The sequence below is a fragment of the Podarcis liolepis genome (genome assembly GCF_965112155.1).
Source record: "Podarcis liolepis genome assembly, chromosome: 14".
Lineage (NCBI taxonomy): Eukaryota > Metazoa > Chordata > Lepidosauria > Squamata > Lacertidae > Podarcis > Podarcis liolepis.
The window spans coordinates 43,799,977-43,814,708 of record NC_139569.1 but is presented as its reverse complement, the minus strand read 5'-3'; positions in this window follow the sequence as shown (position 1 = coordinate 43,814,708).

Here is a 14,732-nt window from a genome sequence, read left to right as displayed (position 1 = left end):
CCATGGGACTCTCAAGAGTCTCCTCCAGCACCATACAGTGGTACCTCGGGTTGCATACGCTTAAGGTTACAGACTCCACTAACCCAGAAATATTACCTCGGGTTAAGAACTTCGCTTCAGGATGAGAACAGAAATTGTGCTCCCGGCGGCACAGTGGCAGCAGGAGGCCCCATTAGCTAAAGTGGTGCTTCAGGTTAAGAACAGTTTCAGGTTAAGTACAGACCTCCGGAACGAATTAAGTACTTAACCTGAGGTACCATTGTAATTCAAATCATCAATTCTTCGGTGATCAGCCTTCTTGATGGTCCAGCTCTCACTTCCATACATCACTACTGGGAAAACCATGGCTTTAACTATACGGACCTTTGTTGGCAAGGTGATGTCTCTGCTTTTTATGATGCTGTCTAGGTTTGTCATTGCTTTTCTCCCATGACTGCTGTCACCATCTGCAGTGATCATGGAGCCCAAGAAAGTAAAATCTCTCACTGCCTCCATTTCTTCCCCTTCTATTTGCCAGGAGGTGATGGGCCCAGTGGCCATTATTGCAGCAGTGCCAGCCGAGGTGACCAATGCAACCTTGAAACCATGCATTGTGGGATCATCCCCAGTTAACGTGGCCTGCAGAAGAAACTTGCAGTGATGTTTCATTAGATCCTTGTCTACCCTGCCTTGTTAAAGCTGGCCAAGGTAGGGGCGACTGAATGGGTCGGAGGTGTGGTAAATGCATTTTTGCACAATGGACATTTTTGCACTGTCCTCAGAAAGGAAGCGGTGTGTACACTTCTCAAAAAACCCACCCTAGACCCAACAGACTGGTCACCATCACCCCTTTCTTGGCAAAGGTGGTGGAGAGGATGGTTGTGGAGCAACTGCAGGTCTGAGACTGATTTATCTAGAGCTGCAGTTCACAAACTTTTTTCTCTGGGCCACACTTTCAGGATTTTTAAAATGATAAGAAATACATTCGAAAACAAACAGCTAGCAGTACTTGATTTATAACATGGAACACAACTCCTTTATAATATAATGAAGGGACAGCCAGAAAACATAAAATAATGCAGCTACATAAAAGCTTGAATCATTCCGAAAACATAATGATAAACGAGTCTCTTACATATGTATCTTAAGTATGCATACAAAATCAGAGGTGTGAGCTTGCTTTTGCCAGGTTTAACATCAGGCACTTGATCTGGGAGACTATGCTTGCCCATAGGGGAACATAGGATAGAAAGGCTTCCTCAACCTTGGCCCTCCAGATGTTTTGAGACTACAGTTCCCATCATCCCTGACCACTGGTCCTGCTAGCTAGGGATCATGGGAGTTGTAGGCCAAAAACATCTGGAGGGCCGAGGTTGAGGAAAGCCTGGGATAGAATTTGCCTGTGGATAGTCTTCTGTCTGTTGAGATATGACAGAGACCTGCTATCTGCATTTTCTGGAAACAATTGAAGACATCTTTTTTGGATGGATAGGTCTGTACCATGGGTGTCTGCTTTGCATTGTTTTTAAATTCATTTTGTGCTGTTTTGAACTTTTTTTAGCTGCTTCTGTTATTTTTTTTTCACATCACCCTAAGACATATATGTGGAAGGCAATGAATAAAGAACCATAATAATATCCAATATCTGCTATCAACCCAATCCCATGGTTTGTGAAAGCAGGGTTTATACTGGGCACCAGAGTCTTCCTAGGGATAGATGGTGCATTTGTAGATGATGCATGCAAACAATGGCAAGTATTTTCTGAAGCGCCACATCTCCCATGTGGGAGTGATTTAGGATGTTCACTATTGGTGAGTCTTCATCACCTGTTGCCCATAACTGTCAACAATAACCAAAAGCCCAACCCCACTCAGGGCAAACTGAAAGAGTTGTGGTTCTGCCTAATCTACTGGTGGATGGCATGTGAACAAGTTTGGTTGTTAATGCAGGGCTAAACATAGCTCTGAATGAGATTGGTACAGCCTATTATGATCCCTGGCCTGCTGTTGTCCACTTCCTTTCAACCGGAGACAGGAGGCCTGTTGCAGAGATTTATGCTGAGTGGGATTTTGTAAAACAAACAAACAAACAAACAAACAAACAAACAAACCACCTTTTGGAGTTTTGGAGGGGGTTTTGTTGTTATTGTTAAGTTTTAAATGTCAAGTTTCTTCAAATTGTAATCATTTCCTATTAAAATAAATGTGAACGTAAAATTATTAAAAATGCTCTTTCACATGTTCTTAATGCGGCCTTTTGAGTTCCTAGAAAACTCCTTCAAAACAATTGCCCCATGCTTCATCATATGCATGAAGTGTTATCCTGAGTTGCAGGCATGTGTGTGTGTGTGGAATTATAAACAGTGAGGTAAGAATGAAATGAAATGCAGAAAAGTACAGACAGTGGTCATAGTTAACTGGGTAATCGTGAAAGAAATAGTTATTGATAACCAAAGAGTATGCCACTTTAAATGTCTTAGTGTAATTCTAATTCTTTGCGCTCAAGTAAGACTTATTGAATTCAAGTGGGGGAAAATTGAATTCACCCAGGAAGGTGAATTTGCAGACTTAATATTTAAGGCACTACAATATTCTTTTGTTTAGGCTATTATCCACTGGTTCCTCAGCTCTAGCTAATAGCCATTATCACATCTTGTGACAGCTAATTCTACGCATTTGTTATGCACCACACTTTTTGTTCCCTGCCTTGAATTTCCTGCAAACCAGCTACTTGGATAATCCTACCCACTAAAGATGTTGGTGTGAAGGTACTTACCTTTTGGAATGCCTTCCCTTTGGATATCAGACAGGTACCTTGTCCATTGTCTTTTCACACACCTGCTAAAGACTTTCCTCTTTCAACAATCTTATTAAAATCTTTGTCCTTGTTGGCATCTGTCTTGAATTGATTTTATTTTATTGTGCAAGATGGATATACTACTGGATTGTAATAAAGCCTTAAAGTCGTTTACAAAAGGAATAGAGCACTAAAATCATCAGTAAGAACAACAACTATAAAGCATTCAAAAATAATTAGAATCAATGATAAACTAAAAACCAGATGAAAACACATGTTAACATTCTACATGTCTGGATAGGCTTTATTTTTTAAAATGTTTTTAGCAGATCCACAAAAGTGTACAGTGAAGGCATCTATCTACCTGATGCCAATAGGCAGGGAATTCAGTGTTTGGGTGCTGCTACACTAAAAGATCAATTTCTTACAAACGCAGAACGAGTACCTGTAACAGTGCCAGTTCCACAGATCAAAGTAGTCCTGTGGGCATATATGGAGTAAGGCAATCTCACAGGTAAATTGGTCCCAAGCTTTTAAAGGCTTCATGAACTAAACAGTAACACCATGAACTTGGCCTAGTAGCAGAACAGCCACCCGTACAGGACTCTTGAGCAGCAGTGGGCAGGGTTTTGCTCCCATCAGCAATCAGGCAGCGGCATCCTGCACTAACTGCAGCTTCCAGATCAAGTGCAAAGGAAACCCCTCGTAGAGAACACTGCAGTAATTCTGTCTTGAAGTAACCAGTGCATGATCTACTAAGTTTTCCTGGTTAAGGAACAATCATAGTTGTTGCACCAGTCTCAACTGGTAAAAGTCAGTTCTAACCATTGAAATGGCCTGGCCCTCCAGTCTGCAGCCAAGACTGCAAACCTGCTCTTTCAGGGGAGGTACAAGTGACCATTTCCTCAAACATGGGAAACACACAGAGTGCCTCTCTGTCTTGCTAGGAATCAACAGGTATCCAGAAGCATACTGCTTCACCCCATATTTCCATTATTGCCACCCACGAGAAATTAGGCCAGAGGCCTCTGGTTGCCCTCCCTTACTATACACGAGTGGCACTGTGGTCTAAACCACTGAGCCTCTTGGGCTTGCTGATCAGAAGGTTGGCAGTTCGAATCCCTGCAACAGAGTGAGCTCCCATTTCTCTGTCCCAGCTCCTGCCAACCTAGCAGTTCAAAAGCACACCAGTGCAAGTAGATAAATAGGTACCGCTGTGGCGGGAAGGTAAACGGCATTTCCATGCACTCTGACTTATGTCAAAGTGTCCCGTTGCTCCAGAATCGGTTTAGTCCTGCTGGCCACATGACCCGGAAAGCTGTCTGTGGACAAACGCTGGCTTCCTTGGCCTGAAAAGCAAGATGAGCGCCACAACCCCATAGTCGCCTTTGACTGGACTTAGCCATCCAGGGGTCCTTTACCTTATAAGTCGTTGTTGTTGTTGTTTAGAGGAGGGATCCCGTTTTAGATTATTTATATAGTGCCGGGGATTTTAAGCATCTTACATATAACAACAGAACATTCCTGACAGAAACAGACAACTTGGGTTAGTCTCATATCCGTATGTTCTGTCCCTGGCTGCACTGCCTCCCGCGTCTGCTAAGGCCAGACTCCCGGCAGCAGGAGCAGTTTCAGATGGCAGAGATAAGCAGCTGCTAAATCCATGGGCCAGCAAAATGTCAACTCCAGAATAGTAATCCATGGGCAAAGGGAAGTGGCACTGCTGTGGGTGCCAGGGGTGAGGGGGTGGAGAGGAGAATCATCTATCAGGAGTTGGGAGATAAATCAGGTGGCTCTCCTTAGCAAGAAGCTGCTTACCATATGGAACAGCTGGGTAGCCCCAGAGTTTCTAAAGAAGGAAATTGTGTCTGCTTCCTTCCTTGTGCTCACCTGCCTCTGTGTACAGATTGGTGCACATAAGTTTAAGTTAAACTGTAGGTGGCAGTATCATATATTTATTCTAGTTACAGGTAGGTAGCTGTGTTGGTCTGCCATAGTCGAAACAAAATAAAAAAATTCCTTCCAGTACCACCTTAGAGACACGGAAAGCTCATACCACACACACGAAAGCTCATAACAATAACAAACTTAGTTGGTCTCTAAGGTGCTACTGGAAGGAATTTTTAAATATATTTATTCTGTTAGCAGTCAAAGGATTTAAAATAGTTACTTACTACCATAAAGCAGCCTGACCTGATTCAGCTGATGTTCTGTCTCAGCTTTCCTGCTGATAGGAGTTTCATAGCTGTCAAGTGTCCCTTATTTGAAGGGACAGTCCCTTATTCTAGCACCATGTCCTGCTGCTGTCCCTTATTGATGGATGTCCCTTAAATGATGTCCCTTAAATTTCAAAGGAAGCAGCTCCTCTCCCTCCCTCCCTCCCTGCTGGCCAGGGAGGAGGGAGGCTCCAACTGTGTTGCTTGGCTGTGTTGCTCACCCAATAAGAAGTCTAAGAACGACTGGGGGGTGGAGCTTGCATGCCTTGTGTGTGGCTAGTTAATGCAAGCTGAGGGGGTTTTTGAATGCTGGGCGCCATTTTGTTGCACGTGCTGCTGCAAACTTTGCAGTGCAAAGCCAGGCCGGGGAGCCATCTTAAGTTGAGGCTGCATAGGCCTTGTGGTGCATGTGATTCAGATTCTATTCAGTTGAACCTCTGGTTGCAAAGTTGGTTGGACAGTGTTCTCGAAGCTACTGCAGGAGGACAGGAAGACTGGAGTGCCTGGAACAGGTGAGCCTGCAGGTCCCTTATTTTGGCTGCTGGTCCCTTATTTTCAAGGCTGCTGGTCCCTTATTTTCAAATCTGTAAGTTGACAGCTATGAGGAGTTTGTAGTCCTAAACATCTGAAGGGCAGCAGGGATGGCATTCAACAAAGTGTTACTTAGAGTAGACCCATCCAGTTAATGACCAGGATGTTAGTATTGTCCATTGATTTCATTAGGGGACTCAGGCATATAGCCTATCCCCCCCCCAAAAAAAACCACTCATAAAAATATTGTACATTTGTGTGGATTTTCATCTGAGTTAATCTTAGCTGAAAGAAGCAGAGGATAAATATAATGAATGAATGGCACTCATCTGCCACATAGGTCTGTTTTCCATCTGCCTTGCAGAACCAGGAAGGTTTTATTGTTCCTTGAAAAATTACTGTACAGTTGGAAAACGTAAGGATGCTTTGTTTCCCCATGAGATTTAAAAGTGATATTTTAGAAGGATAATGGCGAAAGGCAAGCAGTCTTCCCAGTAATGCATTGCAGAAACTAATAAACTAAACCTGGGTGTGGCTTTCTCGAGGCAAAGCACCCCAGTGTTGCATGTAACACAGGATGTACGGTATTCACTTAAGGTGTGTCTGCACTAGCCCTGTTTTTACCTAGAGAAGGAATGTCTCTCCTTGTCGCTGCAGGTAGTGGCTTCCTGCCTTGAATTACACAAAGCGCTCAAGTCCTGCCTTTGCGCTTCCCATAAGCAGCTGGTTGGCCACTGTGAGAGCAGGATGCTGGACTAGATTGGCCTGATCCAGAGGCTGTTCTCAAGTTCTTAAGAAGGCACACTGGGCAGTGGCGTAGCGTGGGGGGTGCAGGGGGGGCCGGCCGCACCGGGCGCAACATCTGGGGGTTAGGGTTAGGGGGCGCAAATCTACGGGTTAGGGGGCGCAAATCCACGGGTTAGGGGGCGCAAATTACTTGCCTTGCCCCGGGTGCTGACAACCCACGCTACGCCACTGACACTGGGATGAATCTACTTCAAGGGAAGAGTGAAAAACAGTCTCTCACTTGCAAAATAACAGCAGCAACAAAAGCCCTACCAAGGCAGCTGTATTGGTTCATAGGAAAGAAAAACCCATCCAAAAACTATGTCTTATGCCCATGATGAGAAAAGCAATGACAAACCTAGAGAGCATCTTAAAAAGCAGAGACACCACCTTGCCAACAAAGGTCTGTATAGTTAAAGCTATGGTTTTCCCAGTAGTGATGTATGGAAGTGAGAGCTGGACCATAAAGAAGGCTGATCGCCGAAGAATTGATGCTTTTGAATGATGGTGCTGGAGGAGACTCTTGAGAGTCCCATGGACTGCAAGAAGATCAGACCAATCCATACTTAAGGAAATCAGCCCTGAGTGCTCACTGGAAGGACAGGTCCTGAAGCTGAGGCTTCAATACTTTGGCCACCTCATGAGAAGAGAAGACTCCCTGGAAAAGACCCTGATGTTGGGAAAGATGGAGGGCACAAGGAGAAGGGGATGACAGAGGGCGAGATGGTTGGACAGTGTTCTTGAAGCTAGCAACATGAGTCTGACCAAACTGCAGGAGGCAGTGGAAGACAGGAGTGCCTGGCATGCTCTGGTCCATGGGGTCATGAAGAGTCAGACAAGACTAAATGACTAAACAACAACAATGCCCATGATGGGGAGGGAACATTTCTGGGCTTCTAGATGTTGGGTGCCAACTCCCAACAGCCTCAATAGTCAGCATGGCCATTTTACTCTGGGTGGCAGAGGTTACAATCCAGCAACATGGCAGGACACAGTTTCCCCACCCCCTCTTATGCTATTGTTCCCCACTCCCCCCCCCAAGCCATCCCCATCTCTGAAGGAGAGGGATTCCTCCTCAGAGGCTTCATCTTTGTATTTATGTTAAAAGAGCTTAAGAAGGGCACTTAATTCCTTTGTATTTCTTTTCTGTAACCAAACTGAGTATTGTTGAAGGTGTCATGGATCTGTTAGGCACATTCCTGGTTAATGGTGCAGGATGTTCAGTTGATGTCGAATGAATGGGGGATAATGGTCAGGTCAATGATGGTTTCCTCACAGTTCAAAGTGTCTTGTTTCTTGAATGAGATATCCCATCAGAGATTTGGAGAACTTCAGTTAAGCAGCTGCGGCTGCAGGGCTGGGGGGAAGTTGAAATCTCAGAGAAAGAGAAAGAATTGTAAGAAGTCTAAAGGCACCTTGTAGGTGCAGGACTCTGTCTCTGGGTCTGACTTAGGGTAACAGTCCTTCGAGTGGCTCTTTGCTTCCAAAAACAACCAGGAGTTTTGTGGCATTTTAAAGGCTAACACCCACTGTTATTTTTGTTGCAAAACAGAGAGACCCCTCTAAATATATTTGCATCCAGCTGTGCTGTGCTTGTAGCTGTGTGAATAAAGGAAGTCTGAATAAAGCAAATAGGATGGGGGGGATTAGTCTGGATGCTATCTGTTGGGCCCATCCAAACTTGTGGTTTTATGTATGTAAAATGGATTCTTGTAGCAGAATGAACTGCTGCAATGGTCAAACCAGTGTAGCCAAATCCATTAAGTCATTGTCATCATATTCCTTTTATTTCTATAGTGGTACCTCCGGTTATGAACTTAATTCGTTCCAGAGGTCTGTTCTTAACCTGAAACCATTCTTAACATGAGGCGCGCTTTCGCTATGGGGCTTCCTGTTGCTGGCGCGCCATTGGCATGCGACTTCCACTCACATCCCGGGGCAAAGTTTGCTACCAGGAGCATCTACTTCCGGGTTAGTGGGAGCTCGTTACCCAAAGCGTTCATAAGGGGGAACGGTACCGTAACATGAGGTTCCACTGTATACTGCTTTATATTTTTAAGAAAAAATCTCAAAATTGTTTACATTAAGACATCATTTAAGGAGCTCCCAGTGGCACCATGGGTTAGTACTTCTGGCTGTGAACCAAAAGGTTGGTGTTTCAAGCCCACCCAGGGACAGATGTGGACAGTATTTCTGCATTGCAAGGAGTTGAACTAGATGGCATCCCTTCCAACTCTATGATTCTGTGATCAAATAAAACAATCTAGAATAAAGCATTACAAAAGAAGTCAAATATGTATGCATTCAAAGCAACATAATTAATAGGAAACTAAAATATTATCATAAAGGTTTCATAATAAAGCATCTCTTTATATGACTAAAGAGTTGGCCATCACAGATGTGATGCTTCCTTCCCCTCTCTTGGCTGGAGGTGATGTCCCACTGAGGACCAACAGAGTCTGGTCTAGTCTGGAGCTGGGACCATACAGCACCTAGACTTGCTGGACTTGCAGGCCTTCACCTCTCCCCTAGCAGGAGGCAAGGTCATTCCAAGTGAAAGGAAAACAACAGGCCAGAGGCCCGTCTTGCATGGTCTCCTCTGGAGCTGGGAAGACCTTGCTTTCTGTGCTGAACCCAAAACTATCTTTGGGAACCCCACTAGAAACCTAATGAGGGAGCCAGATTTGTTGGCATGCTAATTCTATGAAGACTTTCATCTTACACTCAGCTCACGTATCTGTGTAAGTAAAACCATACACCCCAAAGACACCATAGTCTCTGGTGAACTTCATTCCAAGGAAATCAAAGCCGGGGTATGTGCTGGAACCCCCGAAGTCTCTGTGCTGTATGTAACATTGCAAAGGCATGTTTAGTCTCCTCTTCTTTCTAATCTGTTCATTTACCTGGGGGCAATTCCCATTTAATTTGATAGGCCTTACTTGTCTGATTAGACACGGTTAGGATTGCATTGTAAAAATGCAATCCCGAATAGAAGAAAAGGGAGCAAGCACTATTGAATAAGAGCAGCCCTTGTCCTCAAGTAAAGATGCCGAAATTGCTCTGTTCAGGCTGCAACCCAAAGAAAGGCGTCAGTCTCATTGAACTCAGTGGGACTTATATCTGTAAGAACAAAGATGGGATCACACTGTGGATCAGGCATCCCTGTCCCAGGAGCACCTCACTGTCAGGGAAGTGGGAGAGCGTCCTACAGTCTTATTTTCCAGTCCAGTAGGTCAGTTCACAGCAGAATAATAAATTAAAGTTATATAACAAGATGGAAAATTATGTCTGAGGTTATGAAAGAAAAGTCCTTGTAACTGCATGACCTGTTTAAACAATAGACTTCTTTTATCAACAAGATAAAGAGAATATCTCAGACATGGAAACCAAACCAGACAAAATGCTTGATTCATACATGGGGGAGAGGATGTTCCTGCTTTGCAAAGAACACACATAATGCCTTCCTCCATGAAAGGAAGCAACTCCCAGAGCCTCAGAGCAGTGGAAGAGTTTCAGAAGTTGCAGGAATGCAGACCCAAAGCCTGCACCTATATAAATGTTTGTGACTGCAGGAGAGTCTAAGGTAGGATGGAAGAGACTCAGAAACAGAGCTGGTAGCCTGCTGTAGCCTCCATACACAGGAAAGAACCCCAGATTTTGGGATCCCCTCCAAGCCTGTCTTCCCACGGCCCACTGTAGAACAATCTTAGATCTCTACCATAAAGTCTTTGGATTAAAGTCTCCTCTCAGCCATATCTACCTTATAGGGCTGTTGCGAGAATGCCCTATTTAACATGTTGTTTTTGTTTAGTCGTTTAGTCGTGTCGACTCTTCGTGACCCCATGGACCAGAGCACGCCAGGCACTCCTGTCTTCCATTGCCTCCTTCAGTTTGGTCAAACTCATGCTGGTAGCTTCGAGAACACTGTCCCACCATCTCATCCTCCGTCGTCCCCTTCTCCTTGTGCCCTCCATCTTTCCCAACATCAGGGTCTTTTCCAGGGAGTCTTCTCTTCTCATGAGGTGGCCAAAGTCTTGGAGCCTCAGCTTCAGGACCTGTCCTTCCAGTGAGCACTCAGGGCTGATTTCCTTCAGAATGGATAGGTTTGATCTTCTTGCAGTCCATGGGACTCTCAAGAGTCTCCTCCAGCACCATAATTCAAAAGCATCAATTCTTCAGCGATCAGCCTTCTTTATGGTCCAGCTCTCACTTCCATACATCACTACTGGGAAAACCATAGCTTTAACTATACGGACCTTTGTTGGCAAGGGGATGTCTCTGCTTTTTAGCGTAATTTAACATAATGGGGCTTATTTCTGAGGGTACATGGATGGGATTGTGCTGCATAGAGCTGGCTAAAGGCAACACAGACCACTTTCTCACCACAGTTTGAAATTCTTCCCCCATACTGCTTCAGGTGCATGCCTTCCAACCTCTCTTGAGAGAAGGCCGTAGGCGCACAACAAAGAGTTCAGTATGGCTATAAACTTTCTAGCCAACTTAAGTCCCTCATTGTGTAGCTGTATTCTTCCCTCGGGAGATGCTGGAGGGCAGAATGCAGATGCACAAGAAAAAGAGTTTAGTGTGGTCATAAACTTTATAACCTTGCTAAGTCCTTTGTCATGCATCTATAAACTAAGCGCAGGGGTCAGCAAACTTTTTCAGCAGGGGGCCGGTCCACTGTCCCTCAGGCCTTGTGTGGGCCCGGACTATATTTTTTGGGGGAAATGAACGAATTCCTATGCCCCACAAATAGCCCAGAGGTGCATTTTAAATAAAAGGACACATTCTACTCATGTAAAAACACGCTGATCCCCAGACCGTCCGCAGGCTGGATTTAGAAGGCAATTGGGCTTTCAACCAAGAACCTCACTGGCTACACTAGGAAGTTATTGATGGAAAACTTCTGAGCCCAGCCGGTTCCAGTGGCTCTCTGCCTGCCAAGGAAGGATTGGAAGCACTGATTATTATTGGGAAAAGGAGGAGGAAGAATTCGAGGATTGTTCCATCAGCACGAACATTTCGGCTTGCCAGGTGAAATGATCTTCCTCTCCCCCCTTGTGTGCTGTTCCAGGAGTTCTCTTGACCCCACCACAGGGCCAATTTGAGGGGAACATGGGGGGGGGGGACCCTGTCTCGCAAATGAAAGTCCTTGCACTGGGCACCCACTGACAGGACTCATTACAGCGGTACCTCGGGTTAAGAACTTCATTCGTTCCGGAGGTCCGTTCTTAACCTGAAACTGTTCTTAACCTGAGGTACCATTTTAGCTAATGCGGCCTCCCGCTGCTGCCATGCCGCCGCCGCACAATTTCTGTTCTCATCCTGAAGCAAAGTTCTTAACCTGAGGTACTATTCTGGGTTAGCGGAGTCTGTAACCTGAAGCGCCTGTAACCCGAGGTACCACTGTAGTTGAATCCCAACCATTCTTATTAATATTATTATTCTCAGGGCTTTTTTTCAGCCTGAACTCACTGGAACTCATTTCTGGCACCTCTCAGGTGGGCGCCATTGCCATTCTCAGAGAACAAAGGAGGTGTTCATAGTGAGTTCCGGCATCTCTTTCTCTAGAAATATAGCCCTGATTATTCTAATTAAGAATAATTTCTTACCCACCCTTCACCAGCAGGTCTCAGGGCATGTTACAACAATTTAAACTTGGGTACTAAAAACAGTTTAAACAACTTACAGTCACAGGAATAGGGCAGGCCCTGAAAGCACATACCTAGGACACAGCGTTCAAAACTCCCATTTGTTAGAAGAAATTATCTTAAGCCAAATGAAACTAGGTATAATAATTGATACTTGGGTATAAAGTTGCATCTGGCAAAAGGTAAGAAAAGGGTTTTTTTTCCTTTTAGAAGCAGAGAAGGAGCTCTGACAGCTACACAGCAACATCTACTCCATCTGGAATGAATAACACCGACTGGAAGAATCCGCGACCAGAAAGAAGAGGAGTTTCAAGAGGACTGGAGGAAATTCAAGGACTATTTGAACAAATATTGTAATATAAAAAAATTGAAATTACTTGAAAGAAACAAATAGGCCTAGGACAAATTAAGTTATAATTAAATAAATGGGGTTCAGAATGTCAAGAAAAGTGAATAAGAGGACAATAATTGGAAATTGTTTTAGTTTAATAATGATATTGGAAAGCTGTTACTTTTAAATTACAAGGAAACTCAGAAGGGAGGGATTTGAGGAAGTCAATCAAGATGTTTTAAAAGTTGGATTTGTGAAGAATTAAGTTTGTTATTATTGTTTATTTGTTTATTTTCCCCCCTTTCCCCCCTCCCTTCCCCCCTTTTTTCCTTTTCTTTTCTTTCTTCTTCTTCTTCTTTTTTTCCCTTTTCTGTTTCTGTGTATTATTCTGCCTTGTGGCTTGTGTTATTATGGTGGAAAAATTTAATAAAAATTTATTTTTAAAAAAATGTAATGAATAACACCAGTTCACAATGTCAGTCCACTCCATTCAATGGATTCATAAGCTGTTAAGTGGTGTTTCTCTCCCCCCCCCCCCAATTGCATGATGCCCTCCCCTTTGTGGGTCCTTTCGTTAACCATTTCCTCCTGCATCTTTTATAATAATCCAAATCTTTTACGTCTCCATTATATCCAAAATTCAACATTAAACTACAACATTCTATACACGGTTACGCTAGAAAAACTCCAAGTCTTAGACGCTCCTTTGGTACTTCCTTTTCACATTCCTAGGAATGTGCTCTCTCCACTGTTTGTTCCTGCAAAAGACAACAACAAGTAATTGTGAGCATGTTATTGATATTTCTATGACGTGCTGTATTTCTGATATACGACTGACGTTCTTGCTGGGCGGGCCTCAGGAAGATCTGCCTGTGGATCAAAAGGTATACAAATTATGGTTTTCTTTTGTTCTGGGTTCTCCTCCCTCCTGCTTGTGGTGAGTGGGGACCTTTTGCAACAGCTTATTTCTGTTAATAAAGATCAGGCTTACTAGCCGCCTTGCTTCCATATACAGTGGTGACCCGCAAGACGGAAAACCCGCTAGACGAAAGAGTTTTCCGTTTTGGAGGTGCTTCGCAAAACGAATCTCCTATGGGCTTGCTTCGCAAGACAAAAATGTCTTGCGAGTTCCTGCTGGTTTTTTCCCCTCCCCCCCTTTTCCTAAGCCGCTAAGCCGCTTATCAGCTGATCCGATCAGCAGATAAGCCGCTAAAAGACGCTAATAGCGCTAATCCGCTAATCCGTCAATGGGCTTGCTTTGCAAGACGAAAAAACTGCTAGACGAAGAGAATCACAGAACAGATTCTTTTCGTCTTGCGAGGCACCACTATACTCTGGTTGGCCTCTGCTTCTTCTCTCCAACCGATAGAGATGAGGAACTCTATACAGGGGCTCTAGAAACCCAACAAAGGAGACAGAGAAATTTCCTTATAACACATTGTTCTAGGCGCGTTTTGCGACAAGGAATTTAATTAGCGTGAGCAGTTTCTGAGCTCTGGGCGCAGTACTGAGTCTAAGATTTTAGATTAAAATTGCAGAGTGGAAGGAAAGGAAGAGCATTTTCTGCCTCCCCACCTCCAGCCACTCTCTGAAGACTGGAGAAGAGACCCTCTTAAGAATATTAGGGGGGCAGGCAGGGGAAGCACGGCTTTGTTTTTTGCAATCTTCAGATGTGGACTAGACCATGTGAAAAATGAATACAGTGAACGCTTGGGCTGCGAACGTGATCCATGCGGGATGCACATTCACAACCCGCAGCGGCGCATCTGCACACGCACGGGTTGCGATTCAGCGTTTCTGCGCATGCGCAACCACCAAAACCCAGAAGTAACCCGTTTCGGTACTTCTAGGTTTTGACGGGTCAGTAACCCAAAAAAACACAACCTGAAGAGTCTGTAACCCAAGGTATGACTGCACAGTGGTACCTCTGGTTATGTACTTAATTCGTTCCAGAGGTCCGTTCTTAACCTGAAACTGTTCTTAACCTGAACCACCACTTTAGCTAATGGGGCCTCCCGCTGCTGCTGCACCACCGCTGTGCGATTTCTGTTCTCATCCTGAAGCAAAGTTCTTAACCCGAGGTACTATTTCTGGGTTAGCGGAGTCTGTAACCGGAAGCGTATGTAACCTGAAGTGTATGTAACCTGGGGTACCACTGTATAAGATTTTAGCTGCCGTTCATTCATTTTCAGCTTTGTATAATAATAATAATAATAATAATAATAATAATAATAATAATAATAATAATTTATATCCTGCCCTCCCCAGCCAAGACTGGGCTCAGGGCGGCTAACAACCAATAATAAAAACTTGATTGAAATACAATTTAAAAAACAAGATTAAAATACAACATTAAAACATTAGGATGCAGCCTCTTCTCAGGAGGAGAAAGGAAAAAGAAAGAGTGGGAGGGAATCAAACTGATTCTAAGCCAAAGGCCA